Consider the following 17,301-nt stretch of genomic DNA (forward strand, 5'->3'; position numbering starts at 1 on the left):
CCTCTTTGTCTAATTGAATACCCTTTATTTCCTTCTCCTGCCTGATTGCCCTGGCCAGAACTTCCAACACTATGTTGAATACGAGTGGTGAGAGAGGGCATCCCTGTCTTGTGCCAGTTTTCAAAGGGAATGCTTCTAGTTTTTGCCCATTCAGTATGATATTGGCTGTGGGTTTGTCATAAATAGCTCTTATTATTTTGAGATACATCCCATCAATACCTAATTTATTGAGAGTTTTTGGCATGAAGCGCTGTTGAATTTTGTCAAAGGACTTTTCTGCATCTACTAACTATGTGGTTTTTGTCTTTGGTTCTGTTTATATGCTGGATTACATTTATTGATTTGCATATATTGAACCAGCCTTGCATCCCAGGGATGAAGCCCACTTGATCATGGTGGATAAGCTTTTTGATGTGCTGCTGGATTCTGTTTGCCAGTATTTTCTTGAGGATTTTTGCATCGATGTTCATTAGGAATATTGGTCTAAAATTCTCTTTTTTTGTTGTGTCTCTGCCAGGCTTTGGTATCAAGATGATGCTGGCCTCATAAAAAGAGTTAGGGAGGATTCCCTCTTTTTCTATTGATTGGAATGGTTTCAGAAGGAATGGTACCAACTCCTCCTTGTACCTCTGGTAGAATTCGGCTGTGAATCTGTCTGGTCCTGGATTTTTTTGGTTGGTAGGCTATTAATTATTGCCTCAATTTCAGAGCCTGTTATTGATCTATTCAGGGATTCAACTTCTTCCTGGTTTAGTCTTGGGAGAGTGTATGTGTCGAGGAATTTATCCATTTCTTCTAGATTTTCTAGTTTATTTGCATAGAGGTGTTTATAGTATTCTTTGATGGTAGTTTGTATTTCTGTGGGATCGGTGGTGATATCCTCTTTATCATTTTTTATTGAGTCTATTTGGTTCTTCTCTCTTTCCTTCTTTATTAGTCTTGCTAGCAGTCTATCAATTTTGTTGATTTTTTCAAAAAACCAGCTCCTGGATTCATTGATTTTTTGAAGGGTTTTTTGTGTCTCTATCTCCTTTAGTTCTGCTCTGATCTTAGTTATTTCTTGCTTTCAGCTAGCTTTTGAATGTGTTTGCTCTTGTTTCTCTAGTTCTTTTAATTGTGACGTTAGGGTGTCAATTTTAGATCTTTCCTGCTTTCTCTGTGAGCATTTAGTGCTATAAGTTTCCCTCTACACACTGCTTTAAATGTGCCCCAGAGATTCTGGTACGTTGTGTCTTTGTTCTCATTGGTTTCAAAGAACATCTTTGTTTCTGTCTTCATTTCGTTATGTACCCAGTAGTCATTCAGGAGCAGGTTGTTCAGTTTCCATAACAGACAAACAGAAAGCCAAATCATGAGTGAACTCCCATTCACAATTGCTTCAAAGAGAATAAAATACCTAGGAATCCAACTTACAAGGGATGTGAAGGACCTCTTCAAGGAGAACTACAAACCACTGCTCAACGAAATAAAAGAGGACACAAATAAATGGAAGAACATTCCAGGCTCATGGATAGGAAGAATCAATATCATGAAAATGGCCATACTGCCCAAGGTAATTTATAGATTCAATGCCATTCCCATCAAGCTACCAATGACTCTTCACAGAATTGGAAAAAACTACGTTAAAGTTCATATGGAACCAAAAAAGAGCCTGCATTGCCAAGACAATCCTAAGCTATAAGAACAAAGCTGGAGGTATCTTGTTACCTGACTTCAAACTATACTACAAGGCTACGGTAACCAAAAAAGCATGCTACTGGTACCAAAACAGAGATCTAGACCAATGGAACAGAACAGAGCCCACAGAAATAATGCCACACATCTACAACCATCTGATTTTTGACAAACCTGACAAAAACAAGAAATGGGAAAGGATTCCCTATTTAATAAATGATGCTGGGAAAAGTGGCTAACCATATGTAGAAAGCTGAAACTGGGTCCCTTCCTTACACCTTATACAAAAATTAATTCAAGATGGATTAAAGACTTAAATGTTAGACCTAAAAGCATAAAAACCCTAGAAGAAACCTAGGCAATATCATTCAGGACATAGGCATGGGCAAGGACTTCATGTCTAAAACACCAAAAGCAATGGCAAAAAAAGCCAAAATTGACAAATGGGATCTAATTAAACTAAAGAGCTTCTGCACAGCAAAAGAAACTACCATCAAAGTGAACAGGCAACCTACAGAATGGGGAAAAAAATTTGCAACCTACTCATCTGACAAAGGGCTAACATCCAGAATCTACAAAGAACTCAAACAAATTTACAAGAAAAAAACAACCCCATCAAAAAGTGGGCAAAGGATATGAACAGACACTTCTCAAAAGAAGATGTTTATGTAGCCAACAGACACCTGAAAAAATGCTCATCGTCACTGACTATCAGAGAAATGCAAATCAAAACCACAATGAGATACCATCTCACACCAGTTAGAATGGCGATCATTAAAAAGTCAGGAAACAACAGGTGCTGGAGAGGACATTGTTGGTGGGACTGCAAACTAGTTCAACCGTTGTGGAAGGCAGTGTGGTGATTCCTCAAGGATCTAGAACTAGAAATACCATTTGACCCAGCCATCCCATTACTGGGTATATACCCAAAGGCTTATAAATCATGTGCTATAAAGACACATGCACACCTATGTTTATTGTGGCACTATTCACAATAGCAAAGACTTGGAACCAACCCAAATGTCCATCAATGATAGACTGGATTAAGAAATTGTGGCACATATACACCATGAAATACTGTGCAGCCATAAAAAGTATGAGTTCATGTCTGTTGTAGGGACATGGATGAAGCTGGAAACCATCATTCTCAGCAAACTATCGCAAGGACAAAAAACCAAACACTGCTTGTTTTCATTCATAGGTGGGAATTGAACAATGAGAACACTTGGACACAGGAAGGGGAACATCACACACCAGGGCCTGTCGTGTGGTGGGAGGAGGGGGAAGGGATAGCATTAGGAGATATACCTAAGGTAAATGATGAGTTAATGAGTGCAGCACACCAACATGGCACTTGTATACATATGTAACTAACCTGCACGTTGTGCACATGTACCCTAGAACTTAAAGTATAATAAAAAAAATTTAAAAAAGGATCTCTTGATGTGAACAAGAATTGGTTTTATCCTCTAGACTGAGCTTATTTTGAGTGATATTATTTTTTGAGTCTGTCCAGAAGATTATCAAAGAGTGGAAAAGTTTAAGTACTTTATCAAGTAGAATTAGCATACCTTAACATTGTGTAAAAATTGGAATGCCTTGAAAATGTAAGAGGAAATGGAAGATCCAAATAGAAATTAAAGTTATTATCCTTTCTTAATCTGTTTGAACCTAAGATTATTCAGTGAAGTTGTGCACAGAGTAATCTTTCAGTAAACCTTAGCTATTAATATGGTTAGGCTTTGTGTCCCCAGTCAAATCTCATTTGAATTGTGGTCCCCATAATCCCCACATGTCGAGGGAGAGACCAGGTGGAGGCAATTGAATCATGAGGGCAGATTACTTCATGCTGTTCTCCTGATAGTGAGTGAGTTCTCATGAGGTCTGTTTGTTTTATAAGGGGCTCTTCCCTTTTCTCTCAGCACTTCTTCCTGCTGCCTTGTGAAAAAGGATGTGTTTGCTTTCCCTTAACCATCTGCCATGATTATGTTTCTTGAGGCCTTCCCAGCCATGCAGAACTGTGAGTCTATTAAACCTCTTTCCTTTATAAATTAGGCAGTCTCAGGTGGTTCTTTATAGCAGTATGAAAACAGAGTAATTCAGCTGTTGTGGTTATCATCCTCATCTCATTCATCAATAACCTTGTGTTCTCTTCGGCAACACAGATAGGCAGGGAATCAAGAGTAAAACCAATGCTAACATGGATCAAAGGCTATGGGATTATATAGGACAGATGGATAAGTAATTAAACCTCAAAGTCACAGGAAAACCTTTAAGGAGAATGTCAGTATGACAAGACGTGAGGTGAAGGAGTGGGATAAATTTCTAGTTGTTAGTATGACTGCATCATGGTTTCTTAAGGTAGTTCGGGAGTTTCTGATTTAATATTTTTAGTTGAGGGCCAAACTATTGCACAGGTGTTTGGCTGTAGGTAGTAATAGATGTATCTGTGTATGTGTACACACATGGAAACACACACATTTTGTTTTGTTTTACATCTTAATCACAAAAACGAATAAAGCCGTATCATATAGAGCAGAGCAGAAATAACTCAGTTGTCTTTTGAGATAATTAATTTCAGTTTATTTATTGAATAAAACATAAACCCTTATAGGTGTACAATTTTTTTGAAATTTCTGTGTGATAAACATTTTTAAAACCAGAGAAACTGTTTATAGGCATCATAGCACTATTTTCTGGTAGTAATGAATCCTATTACATTTAGGACTACGTTGTCATATTAGTTAATGCATTTTTTGTGCAATGATGCAGTTCCACCCACTACATCTATCAGCAAAATGAATCATTTTTCAAGGACTCTGCATGAATATTAAATAAATCCATAGAAAATATTCAGAATCAAAATGTGTAAAATAAATTTGTATTAACTGTAGTTTGATTAATACTGCTGTTCACTATTTTTATTTTGACAACTACATTTTCTTACACTGTAATACACAAACACACATCTTTTCTAAATATGGTATGTCTGTTCCAATCAGGCCTAATTTATCAAATGAAATCACCAAGTAGGATACTTGGACACTTATAGAACAAAACAGGAAATATGATAGGGCTTATATAATCCTCCCCTGTTTGTTAGGCATCATTATTTGAATTCCTCATAAGTTTTACCTAAAATAGTGTTCGCTTGTATGTTGTTGGCATTCATTCCAATTAAGATTCCTTTTCTGCATACAGTTTTCTTTATGTTATTACTATTATGTTAACTGCTGATGTCAAAATACCATTTTCATTTATCTTAGAAGTATAAAGACTTCTAAAGAAGTGTGGGGAAAATGTCATTTTCAGTACAAGAATCTCTAGGTGAAATTGTCCCACAGATATGTTCCCCAAGTCATTCTTTTCTCCTATTCTTTTCTCGAAACTTCTTATGATGAACAATTGACATTAAAATCCCAAACACCCAACACACAGTCTGGAGCATATCTTCCCCTGGATCGTTTTGTATCATGTGCCCATTACAAGCTTCCTGTAATTATTTTAAGCATTTTGTAAAGCATTTCTTGAAATAACTAACATTGAAATAGCCTAGTTATAGTGAAAACATTAGCTTTTATGGCTGCAAAATTTGTCAACAAAGTTTACTGAAATAATTTTGAAAATGTTATTACACGATATTTCATCTATATCTTAGGTGTTGGTTTATATTCTGATTTATTTCAAAAGGAAAAATTGTACTAAGGAAACAAATCAGTATTTGTTATGATGATATATAACTGAATCAAGGTAAAAAAAAAAACATTTACTCAATGATGACTCTCCTGAAAGAATTTTCATGCACCTACACTCTTTATTCTCATACAAACCTATGAAGTGGATGCAATTATCACTCTGATATTACAGATGAGAAAATGCACAGAGAAAGCCACGTTACACAAGTTTACATACATAATAAGTGTAGCAGGGGTGGGGAGTGGGAAGAGGGGTTAGATTCATTTCTACACAGGTGGGCAGTGTTGTTTTTCCAGCCATCAATGTCTCTTGAGTTTTATCAACCAACTTTAAGAAATCACAAGATATTTTCTTACTATGATTCAGTGGCATTTTTCTTTTATTAAAACGTTTGCACTACAGACAAAGTAAACTAGCCATCTATAATTGTAACAATACTTAATTTTTGTGAGCAGTGTAAAACAGAAGAACATTTAAGCAAAAAGCAGTTGGAAAGATTAGTACATATAAGTAACCGTGTAAAAATATTTATTTTTTAGTACTTACATAACTTTTCTCCCTTGGAAATATTTATTGGTTGCTTGGAGTGAACAATAGTTATCAGATATTGTTTGTGCCTAGTGATCCCTGATCTCCTTTGCAGCCCCCTAAATAACAATTAGCTTATTATCACCTCCATGCTGGAACTCAGTATCAAATTCTCTCAAAAATCATTAGAGACTAGGTGTGAGAAAACAGAGGACTCATTCTGATTAATTACATTTCAGTCGTTTCCATTTTCTATTTTTTCAGCAAGGTCTAGGCAATAATACTAACTTTTTATAGAAATTTAATCTTTATTTTCTATTAATGAAAATTGTCATATGTGTTTAAATATGGTTGTCTTAGAAGTGTCAGTACTGGAAATTTTTTGTTTCAAATAGTAGTAATATCAGCAAAACATGTAAGTATTTGGCATTTAATCAAAATACTCAGGGTAATGTTTCTTTTACGAGCTTTCATCAGCATATATATATATATATATATGGATGATGGAAACATAATAATTATGAGATAGCATATTATATTAAAATCAGTATATATAGAAAATGAAACATAAAGTTGCAAAAGTTAGTAAACTTGCAAATTCCAAATGGTTCTCTTCTAAAAATTTTGTTATAATTCTATATAAACTTTTAAAAAACTTTACATAAAACTTTCTGATCATGTATCTATAAACTGTCTGAGCCTATACCTGAACTCTTTTCATTAGGAATGGGAAATACACGGTCAACCTGGCCCACAACCTGGTTTTGTACAACTTACAAGGTAAAAACATTTTTATGGTTTTAAAGGTTGTATAAAACAAAACAAACAAATTACAACAATAAAAAATAAGAGTAGAATGTTCCACAAAAATTCTGTGTTGTCACAAAACCAACAGTACTTACTCATTTTGTGTCATACAGAAACTGTTGCCCACATTGTGCTATATTTTTTTGACAAGATCTACGTGTATATTTTCATGACTACTGTAGCATTATAGTACATCTTGAAGTTTCATAGTGTAAGTTCTCAGACTTTGTTTCCCTTCAAAATTATTTGGCTAGTCTAGGTTATTTTCTGTACCATATATATTTTATTGTCTGCTTGTGCATTAATATTTTTTAAGTCAGCTATAACTTTGAATAGCCTTGAGCTTAATCTGTTGCTTAATTTGCAAAAAATGTTTATCTTAATAGTATTGAGTCATCTGGACCAATAACATTATATATCTCTTCATTAATTTATATCATATTTAATTTATCTCAGCAGCATTTTATATTTTTTCTGAGTAGAAGTCTTGCATAGATTTTGTTAAATGTATGTCTAGAGTTTAAGATAATGTATTTTAATAGATTTTTTTAGAACAATTACTCTGAGTTCACAGTAAAATTGAGGGGGAAAGTAAAGAGTTTCTATATACCCCTTGTGCCTATACATGCATAGACTCCCTCATTACAAACATTCCCAATGAAATGGTATTTTTGTTACAATCAATAAACCTTCAATGACACATTATTACCACCTAGAGTCTATCATTTATATTAAGGTTTACCCTAAGTGTCATACATTCCATAGGTGTTCAGTACTTACACATTATACAACTGTCTTCAAGATTAATATTTTATTAAAATCATTAATAATATAAAGTTGATCAAACAACAAATTACATTTTTCAACAATTTTAACTATTGCATAAAGTTTTATAGAAAATCCATTGTTTAATGAGTTAATAGTGTTTGTGTTTTAACTAAATTACTTTCCAGATATAAATGTTGCTTTTTGATAGGTCTAGTTAAGATTTTACAGAATTTAAAAGGAAAAGAAACAGAAGGTATTAGATGAATCGTGTTTACAAGGTTGAAAAAATATATTAATGATTGTTGTAAATTGTGTTATAGTTCATAAGTTTACATATAGTACAAATGCATGTACATACATATATTGCTATTACATTAATATAAATACAAGGTAGAAATAAATGGACTAGACCGAAGAGTTTGATACATTTCAGAAAAGATGTAGTTAAGTGGAAAGCATGTGAATCTGCAGCTTCCATTAAAATGTTGGCAAATTAATGATTAACTATTTTTCTGAGTCTGAAAAGATGTTAAGGAAATTATAAAGCATCACATTAATTGTTATTTTACTTGAGATTTAATGTTTATCTTTTGAAATTAAAAGTTGAGAATTGTACATGTCTTCTTGAAATCGTGCAAAATATGCATCTAAAACTCAATGAGAAATAGATGATTGAGAATGTTACCGAAGTAATCTCTCAATAGTGTAATCTCTTAATAATGAGAGATTACTTGGGTAACATTCTCAATCATCCATGATTGAGAAATGTTGAAAACACAGAAATCATATTGTTCAACATGTTTTCCACAAATCTTAACATTTTACTTTTGAGAAGAATATGGCAAAAAGCATTGTCTTAATTTTCCCTGTTCTACAATATATATAAATTTCAACATCCCAGTGTAGGCCAAGATATTGTCTCTGGTGTCATGTTTTGTTCTTAAACAGGAAATGAGAGAGTATGATAAGAGTTGCAGAAGCCTTATGAGATCTTCTCTAAAGAAGGTTTCTCTGCAGCAGTATTTTGAGTTGCCTCATTTCCTGGTGCCCAGAATTGTTACAACTAACTTTGTGGCTGCAGGTTAGGGCAAGAAAAATGAATTTTAGAAAAGAAGAATATAGTAGATAGCAATCTGTAAATTGATTTACTTAAAGTATCTGAGTATGCAGAATCCAGAATCCTTAGGAAGTGTTGTTGAACGGCCAAGTTTTAACACCTCCTCCAGTATATGCATGCAGGTAAACTTGAGACCAGATGCATTCCATTCATGCTACACTTAACAATAAGATCCTAAAAAGACCTTTCATGATTGCATATTCATTAAGGAGGCTTTAAACCCAATAATGCTATGGAATATGTGAAGGAGTGTTGTTTAACAACAACAACAACAACAACAAAAAGGCAAAGCATCTGGAAGATTTAGCGAATGGGTGTAACTCTGAAAAATCATCTACTACTGTTTTTGGAAGTAGAAACAGTGATATGGTTTAGCTGTGTCCCCACTCAAATCTCATCTTGAATTGTAGTTCCCATAATCCCCACATGTTGTGGGAGGAACCTGGTGGGAGGTAATTGAATCATGGGGGTGTTACCCCCATGCTGCTGTTCTCGTGATAGTGAGTGTGTTCTCACAAGACCTGATTGTTTTATAATGGCTTTTCCCCATTTTGCTCAGTACTTCTCCCTCCTGACATCATGTGAAGAAGGAAGAACATGTTCGCTTCCCCTTCCGCCATGATTGTGAGTTTCCTGAGGTCTCCCCAGCCATGCTGAACTGTGAGTCAATAAAACCTCTTTCCGTTATAAACTACTGAGTCTCAGGTATGTCTTTATTAGCAGAGTGAGAAGAAACTAATACAAACAGGAACTCATCCAATACTCTCAGAAACGAAAAAGAGACGTGGTCTCCTTAAAAACCAAAAAAAAAAAAAAAAAAAAAAATGCTCTAAGTTTTGTACTTTATATTCCTGAAAAATAGTCACAGAACAAATTATAAATAATAAAATAAAATTAATGGAAAAACTAACGTTTGACTTAAAGTACAATTGAGCACTCAGATTCAAATAATTGGCTACTTTCTGGGAAAATCACTAAAAAATAATAGAAACATTTATTAAAAGAAAGGGAAGAAATAGAAGTACATCCCCTATGCTTCCTAAGGGTAAAATACAATAATTTTCCAAAATGAGTAGAACAAAGGTGCAACTCAGACTCCTCTGTCAATGGGAAGATATTCATGAAGTTGCAGTTCATAAAATAAAAGCAAACAAAACTTAGGAAAAAGTGTCAAAGAGTCAAGGATGCAAGACTGTTTTTATGGAAAACAAAAGTAACTGTTCATTATCTTAGGTGATATAAGGATTGAGAATTAACTTCTGAATTGAACATTCACAAGAGCTTTAGTGATTAATATCATTAGTGAAATTAGTGGTAAGAAACTACTAAGGGCAAAGTGTCCGTGATTTTTTTTTAAATACTCAGGGAGGGCCGGGCGTGGTGGCTCACACCTGTAACCCCAGCACTTTGGGAGGCTGAGGTGGGTGGATCATGAGGTCAAGAGATCGAGAACATCCTGGATAACATGGTGAAACCCTGTCTTTACTAAAAATACAAAAATTAGCCAGGCGTGGTGGTGTGCACCTGTAATTCCAGCTGCTCAGGAGGCTGAGGCTGGAGAATTGCTTGAACCCAGGAGGCAGAGGTTGCAGTGAGCTGAGATCGTGCCACTGCACTCCAGCCTGCTGACAGAGTGAAACTCCATAAAAAACAAAACAAAACAAAACAAAAAAAACACCTCATGAAGGGAGTGATGGAAGCAGCCAATGTATTCACCTCTTCGTGAAGGCTTAATTTACAGAGGAGAGGCATATAGGACATAGCAGAAAGAGTAATGAGGTCTACAGAAAGGGGGGTGTTTGAATTTTGTGTGTATATTTATTAAATATGATTTGTGTGTGCATACCATTCGTGGGAAGGATATAATTTTTTCAAAAGCTGATTTTAAAAACCCGTAGCTGTTCTTTTTCCATTAAACAAGATTGTGTTGGGGAAAGGAGGTTGACTGTAACACTGGACACTAGTGAAAGGATTGCCCTTATTCTAGAGGAGATTTTCCTTGTCCGTTAGAGCCTGACACAAAGAGGACAGCAAAGATCTAGGTTAAGATAATCTTTAAAGGATTTTAACATAACACTGAGAGAAATTATTTCTGATTGTTTAAATTGTTTGTGGAAGTAGAAATTGAGTTCATCTGCTTAACGTGATGGCTACATAGCAGTGTCATCAGTTTAAAAAAGAGAGAGAGAGAAAGAGAGAGAATCATTCAAATCATCCTCTATAGAAAGTATAAGAAAAAAAAAAAAAGGAAAGAATTTCTAGGCTAGGGAGGGGTCAGAGCAACTAGAGTGAAGGTACTTATAAAGGGACCAATTCTGAGATCCCGTAATGTGTTATCCAATAGCCTTGATTGGTCCTGGAATTGTTAAGGAAAAGTTGGCAGCATGGATTGGTCAGGTTAAAGAATTTCTAGTCTGAGAGAGTAGAGGGTGATCACAGTGTTAAATAGAAACAGAAGTTTGCGCAGCCTGTGTGATATGTGGTAAAGAGAAAATTAGAACCTCAGAGTCTGGTTGAGGCTGGGAACATGCATAGGAGTAACTCACTGAGTGAACCAGAACTGTGAACAGAATTCAGATTAATTACACAAGAGGAACATTTCAAATGAGTAAGATTTGGAGAATTATCATGGAAGAATTTGGGTAATATGGATAAGAGTTAAAAGTCACTGAAGAAATATGATCAATACATTCAGAACAAGGGTATTGAATAGACTATCAACATGCATATAGAGTTTACCTAGAATGATAGACCAACCTAATAACAAAAGCCAGCACAAAATCCAGCCCTGCGATCACTGGTAATTACTAGTTGTTTACAAAAATAGATATAGAGATCCTTTCATGCATTAAGTACTCTGCTAGATGCTAAGAATGTGGGATAAAAAGGACCAAAAAAATAAAAATGGAGAATGTTATTTTCCTAAAGGAGCATAGGATCTAGTAGAGAAAGTAACTAATTAAATAGGCAATAACCTGGGCCAGGCGTGGTGGCTCATGCCTGTAATCCCAGCACTTTGGGAGGCTTAAGTGGGTGGAGCACCTGAGGTCAGAAGTTTGAGACCAGCCTGGCCAACATCATGAAACCCTATCTCTACTAAAAATACAAAAATTAACCAAGTGTGGTGGTGTGCGCCTGTAATCCCAGCTACTAGGGAGGCTGAGGCAGGAAAATCGCTTGAACCTGGGAGGTGGAGGTTGTTGCATTGAGCCGAGATTGCACCACTGCACTCCAGCCTGGGCGACAGAGTGAGACTTTGTCTCAAAAATAAATAAATAAACAAAATATAAATATATACATGCATAAATAAATAGGCAATAACCTGGAATGGGAATGGAAGGAATTCACCCAATGTACAGTTCAGGAAAGATCTCTTTGTGAAATGACATTTAAGGAGGTATGTAAAGGGTGAGATGATAATTAAGGGTCATAATGGTCTACATGAGTATAAAAAAAATCAGATAGTCTAGAAAGAGAATTACACTTGGATAAAGCGTGGTTTAAAAGAGAGTGTGGTCTGTTGCTTCACACAAGGTACTGGAAAGGTATTAGTACTGGGGCATCATGTGCCAAAGCAGACTGCAAGACATGCAGACAGGTAGATGGCTCAAAATATGTAGTGATTTGTTGATCATATTAAGGAGTTTTGCTTTAGTGAGAAACCACTGAAAGGCTTAATACCTGAAATACAAGGAGCACATCATATGTAAAGTGATGCCATAGTCAGGTTTATATATTTTCAAAGATAACACTAGAAACATTGATTGATTAAAATAATAATTAACAATCTTTGAGAAATGTCTTATATAAAATATGTGCCATGAGTAATCAGATGACAATATAGCAACTGTTATACATGTAAGTCTGTTGGTTGTCTTCGTTCAACTTAGTGAGATAGGTTGATTTGTTAGGAGCCTGGAAAATCTGTCCACAGCAGAAGTAATTTTGATCCAGGTGAGTGTAGCAGCAATAGGGAAGAAGAAAAGTGGACAGCTTAGAGATATTGGGAAATAAGTTGGGACAGGACTTACATTTAATTCAGTTTTGGATTGGGGTAAAGGGAGCAGTCAAGAACAGTTTCTGAATTTACTTTGTGCAAATGAGTGTGCATAGACTGTCAAATACTGAGATAGGGCAAACTTAGAGATACGAGGTTTGAAGAGCAATGCAGAGAATTTTGTTTTACACATTAAGGTTGACGATCCTGGAAGATATTCAGATGAGAAGTACAGGGATATTTAAGGATGTAATAGGCTAAATGTATTGGAAGAAAAGTTGATTATGGAACCTGGGGAAATACGTAGTGATAGCACCCCTGAATGCCAGCACAGGACTAGGATGCAGTTTATCATCAGGCAAATGAATTGACGCTACACTGAAAAACCAGAAATAAATGCTCATATATATTTGAATCAAGAAATGAAATAAAGAGCAATAAATGACAACAGAACTAAGAATATGTTATTATAGATAGGAATAAGGTCAGAAGCTAAGGGAAATAGTAACAGGTGTAGAAATCAAATATAAAACAGAAAGAGGAAACTATTTTAAGATTTACCCATAGACAGAAACAAGGGGGCCATGCTTTTGTTCTTACTGATTGTTGACAGGTGGGTCAGGCACTAAACAGCCTATTTTATCATAGTGGGCTGGGTGTTAAATGGACTAGAAGATCATTTAGGGAGTTGAAGAAGGAAGCTGTTGTATTATTTCAACCATGCAACCATAAAAATATGGACCATGATGATCACAATGGGAATAAAAATGAATCAATTAAAAAAAAATATATAAGAATTAACAGATATATTAACCACCAAGCTAATATGAACAATGAAGATGAAAGATACAGTCAGAAAATACATTAAAATTTAGAAATGGGTGCCTTTAGAAAAGCTTGGTATTAATGAGACAGAAAAGGAATTTAGGAGAGACATATTGTCAGCTTTTTGAACTTGGGCTGGTTTACACCTTTGTAATTAGAGACACAGTTCCTTCATCTAGAAAAATGGGAGTTGAACTCATTCATTCCAATGAGTCTTGTGAAGCTAAGGTGTGATATAAATAAGGTAAAGTGTATGAGGGCAGAAGCCATATAGACTTGATTCGCCTTAATAACCTACATCCCAGAACAGTTTTAGCACACTCTAAGTATTTGATAAGTAAGTATTAAATGAGCGAATAAGTAAATATAGAGACATAAATGTTCGACATTGCAGAAAAACCTTGAGTACAAACAGGAGAAAGGCCATTATATTGTACACCAATAGACGTTAAACTTGCTTGTTAAAAAACACCTTCTTGCATGTTTCAGTGTGTTTCCACATTGTTTGTTTAAAAGGAAATTAGGCCAGAAGGAAAAAAAAAAAGACAACGGAGGCAGGATAAAGTTATTATTAGTTGAAAAAAATTTTCTCAAAACATGGATGCTCTCATTACTTTAAAGCATAGTTTTCTATAGAGCGTTAACAATTGATGTATTTCTGAAATGAGTCACTTCTATTTGTTATTTTTTATTCAACACTCCTAGTGAGAAATTCAGAAAAGAAATGCTGACATAAAAATAATAATAAACTTAATTTGCAATTATACACTTCTATTGGCAAAGTAAAAACCAAATCCTCTAGCAAATTGTATTTTATGTGGATATTTTGCATAATTTTAAAAACTCATTTTGGTTTCTCCTTATAATGCAATTTGTCCATTTCATTTTTGCTCTAATTAATATGTATAATAGTTAATTAAAAAGTTATTCAAGAATAGGTGGACTTCCCTTCTGACGTGAGGTCATGTGTCCAGCCTGATATATCCAAAAACAATTTTGCAGTAGCTTTATTCCTACACCATATTTTCATTCCTAAAATCTCGCAAGTGTCCTGTGGTATTTATTTTTCTATTGCAATGATTTAACTCATCTATTGCAATGATTTAACTCAATCTTAGATGCAATTAAAACTTTTACTCTCATGTTATAGACTTAAGTTGACAATGTCAGCGCCATAACACCCTTGTCTTCTAGCCACTATGATGCATCAGTGAAGGCTGCTTCTAAAGACAGTGGCATGTTTTATATAGATTTGTGGTATAATTAATATACTTCTCCTATATAGAGATAACTGAATATTTAGTGTGGATTTTTAATCTATTTATCACTTAGAAAAAAATAAATCTATGCCACAGGTTTGAAACAAATTTTCCCCTACTCACCACTCCTTTCACATCCGTTGAACTCTAGCTATGTTAAAATGCTCATGGCACCCGAAACGTGCTGACCTGCTTCCTTGCCTTTGCTTATGCTACGACTTTCTCCTTTTTTATTTAAATCTTTTATATTATTTTATTTTTATTGCAACAAGTTTTTGCTATTTTGCACAGGCTGGTTTCAAACCCTTGGGATCAAGTGATCCTTCCACCTTAACCTTACCAGTAGCTGGGATTACAGTTGCTTACAACTATGCCCCACCTACCACTCTTTCTTAAGCGTTAGACCACTCTTCGCCTTTGTGGTCTGTCAGCTCTAAAAGCACAACTCGACTAATATTTTTTGATTTCCTTTAGTATAAATGACTATATACTCTTTAATATCCTATCCTGTATATGAGTTTATAATGATACCTGTAACACTTTATTGGTTTCAGTTCTGTTTAACTCTATTTACCTGAAAGTCACACGATGGAAGAACTGTGTCTTCTCTATCTTTGTATGGTAGCATATGTCTCAGAGCAGATCACTTGGTAGACAGTAAGTGTTAAAGTAAGGAAGGAAGCAAAGAAGAAAATAAGGAAGAGAGGGAGGAGAGGGGAGAGGAAGAAAGGAGGGCATCATATTTTTATTCACCCATCTCCAGAAAGTATCAGAAATTTAAAACACTATATTATTACATGCAAGTTTAGGATACATTTTCAAGCAATATTCTAAGACTTTCATCTCTCAGTATTGAGATTTTAAGCTGTTATGGACAGTGTCAGAATAGGGTATATTTTCATAAGGTGATTTCAATGGCAGAAGATGAAGAAGCCGTCAGTCTGTTTAGTATCACAAAAGAACTAGTAGAACAGAGATTATCAGTAAGAAAATAGAGATCGGAATATAGAGATCAGAAAGAAAATAGAGATTATCAGCAAGATAAACAGTTTTTAAAGTGATCTCAAGATGTCATTTCTGAATGTGTTAGGTTAATGACTTTTGAGTCTCTTTTGTTTAGGAAAGTAGTGAATATATTTCAGAATAAAAGAACATGGGCTCCAGATTTAACACTGTCCACAGTTAATTAATCCCATTAGCTTATTTGTTCTTTAGTGTGAATGTAGGTACTTTATTTCTGGTTGTCTGTTGTTCCTAGTTGTGTATATCCCTGGTTGAAACAGCATCCCTTCTTCTTCATGCACTTCTGAAGTTAGAGAAATGCAGCATTGGGGGAATCATGTAATGTCTCTTAAAGCTCTTGCCAGAAGGTGGCGCAGGGATTCTCCCTGTCATACCATTCAGCGAAGGTAATCGCATGGCAGATACTGACATGTGATTGTATGTGGCAATGGAACACAACCCTCTTGTCAAATAAAAATTTTAAGAGGGTTTATAAAAGAATTCAAATACATTTTGAGCAGCATTTCCAAAGAATTACTTCTGAATGTGAAATCAATCATGTGGAAAGACTGATTATAATTTCTGAAATTATATTCCAGCTGACAAGCTGAAAGATTATGGGATCCATAATCAGAGGAAGGAATAAACATGAGAGCAGAAGTCCTTTAATTGTAACAGAAGATAAGGCAGAATGTCTGGGCTCAAATGTACGCAGATGGTAGATTTGTCAGTGGAAAGTTGAATTAGGTCTCACCAATTGACTTTATTTTCTTAGTCAAGAATAAGGCACAGTTATCAACTGCAAATTGGTAGTCAGCATGAGACGTTAGGGAGAAAGATAATAAGAGAGTCATCTTTGTGATAAGAAACCAAAATTTCCAGAAAAAGAAGGATGAACAGATATTCAGTTTTTCTAAAGTTTTAGCCATAAACATATATATATACACACACATATATACATAGACACACAGAAATATATAATAAATATTCTAATAAATAAATATTTGATATATGTGTGTATATATTTATATACACACATATTATGTATTATATATGTATACATATATACATATATACCTGTGTATACGTATTATGTATATATGTATATATACGTGTATATATATAAAAAAAGACACGTAGATATCAAATATATATTTATATATTTGTGTGTGTATGTGTATGTATGTATACATGTATGTGTATATGTATGTATACATTTATGTGTATATATATGTATGTTGGTGGAGAGATGAATTAGGTGCTGCTTATTGACTCTATTTTCATATATATGAGACTCTATTTTCTTATATATAGAGAAAATATATATAAAAGAAATTTTCCTTTTTTTGCTTTTTTGAGACAGAGTCTCACTCTGTTGCCCAGGCTGAAGTTCAGTGGCACGATCTCAGCTCACTGTCACCTCCGCCTCCCGGGTTCAAGTGGTTGTCCTGCCTCAGCCTCCCGAGTAGCTGAGATTACAGGTGCTGGCCACACCTGGCTAATTTTTGTAGTTTTAGTAGAGATGGGGTTTCATCATATTTGCCAGGATGGTCTTGAACTCCTGACCTCAGGTGATCCACCCATCTCAGCCTCCCAATGTGCTAGAATTACAGTCTTGAGTCACCACA

At 34.8% G+C, this 17,301-nt stretch overlaps 1 long non-coding RNA gene across 3 annotated transcripts in view; it reads left to right on the plus strand.

The window, feature by feature from the left end:
- Nucleotides 1–17,301, plus strand: part of LOC129051623 (uncharacterized) — a 110,058-nt gene that overhangs the window by 57,627 nt on the left and 35,130 nt on the right. For all 3 annotated transcript variants that reach the window (XR_008516001.2, XR_008516000.2, XR_008516002.2), the window contains exons 2-3: nucleotides 6,623–6,678; nucleotides 9,150–9,250. This is a non-coding gene — a long non-coding RNA (uncharacterized LOC129051623). The remainder of the gene's footprint in view (nucleotides 1–6,622; nucleotides 6,679–9,149; nucleotides 9,251–17,301) is intronic.

This window comes from Pongo abelii, chromosome 17 (genome assembly GCF_028885655.2).
Source record: "Pongo abelii isolate AG06213 chromosome 17, NHGRI_mPonAbe1-v2.0_pri, whole genome shotgun sequence".
Taxonomy (NCBI): Eukaryota; Metazoa; Chordata; class Mammalia; order Primates; family Hominidae; genus Pongo; species Pongo abelii.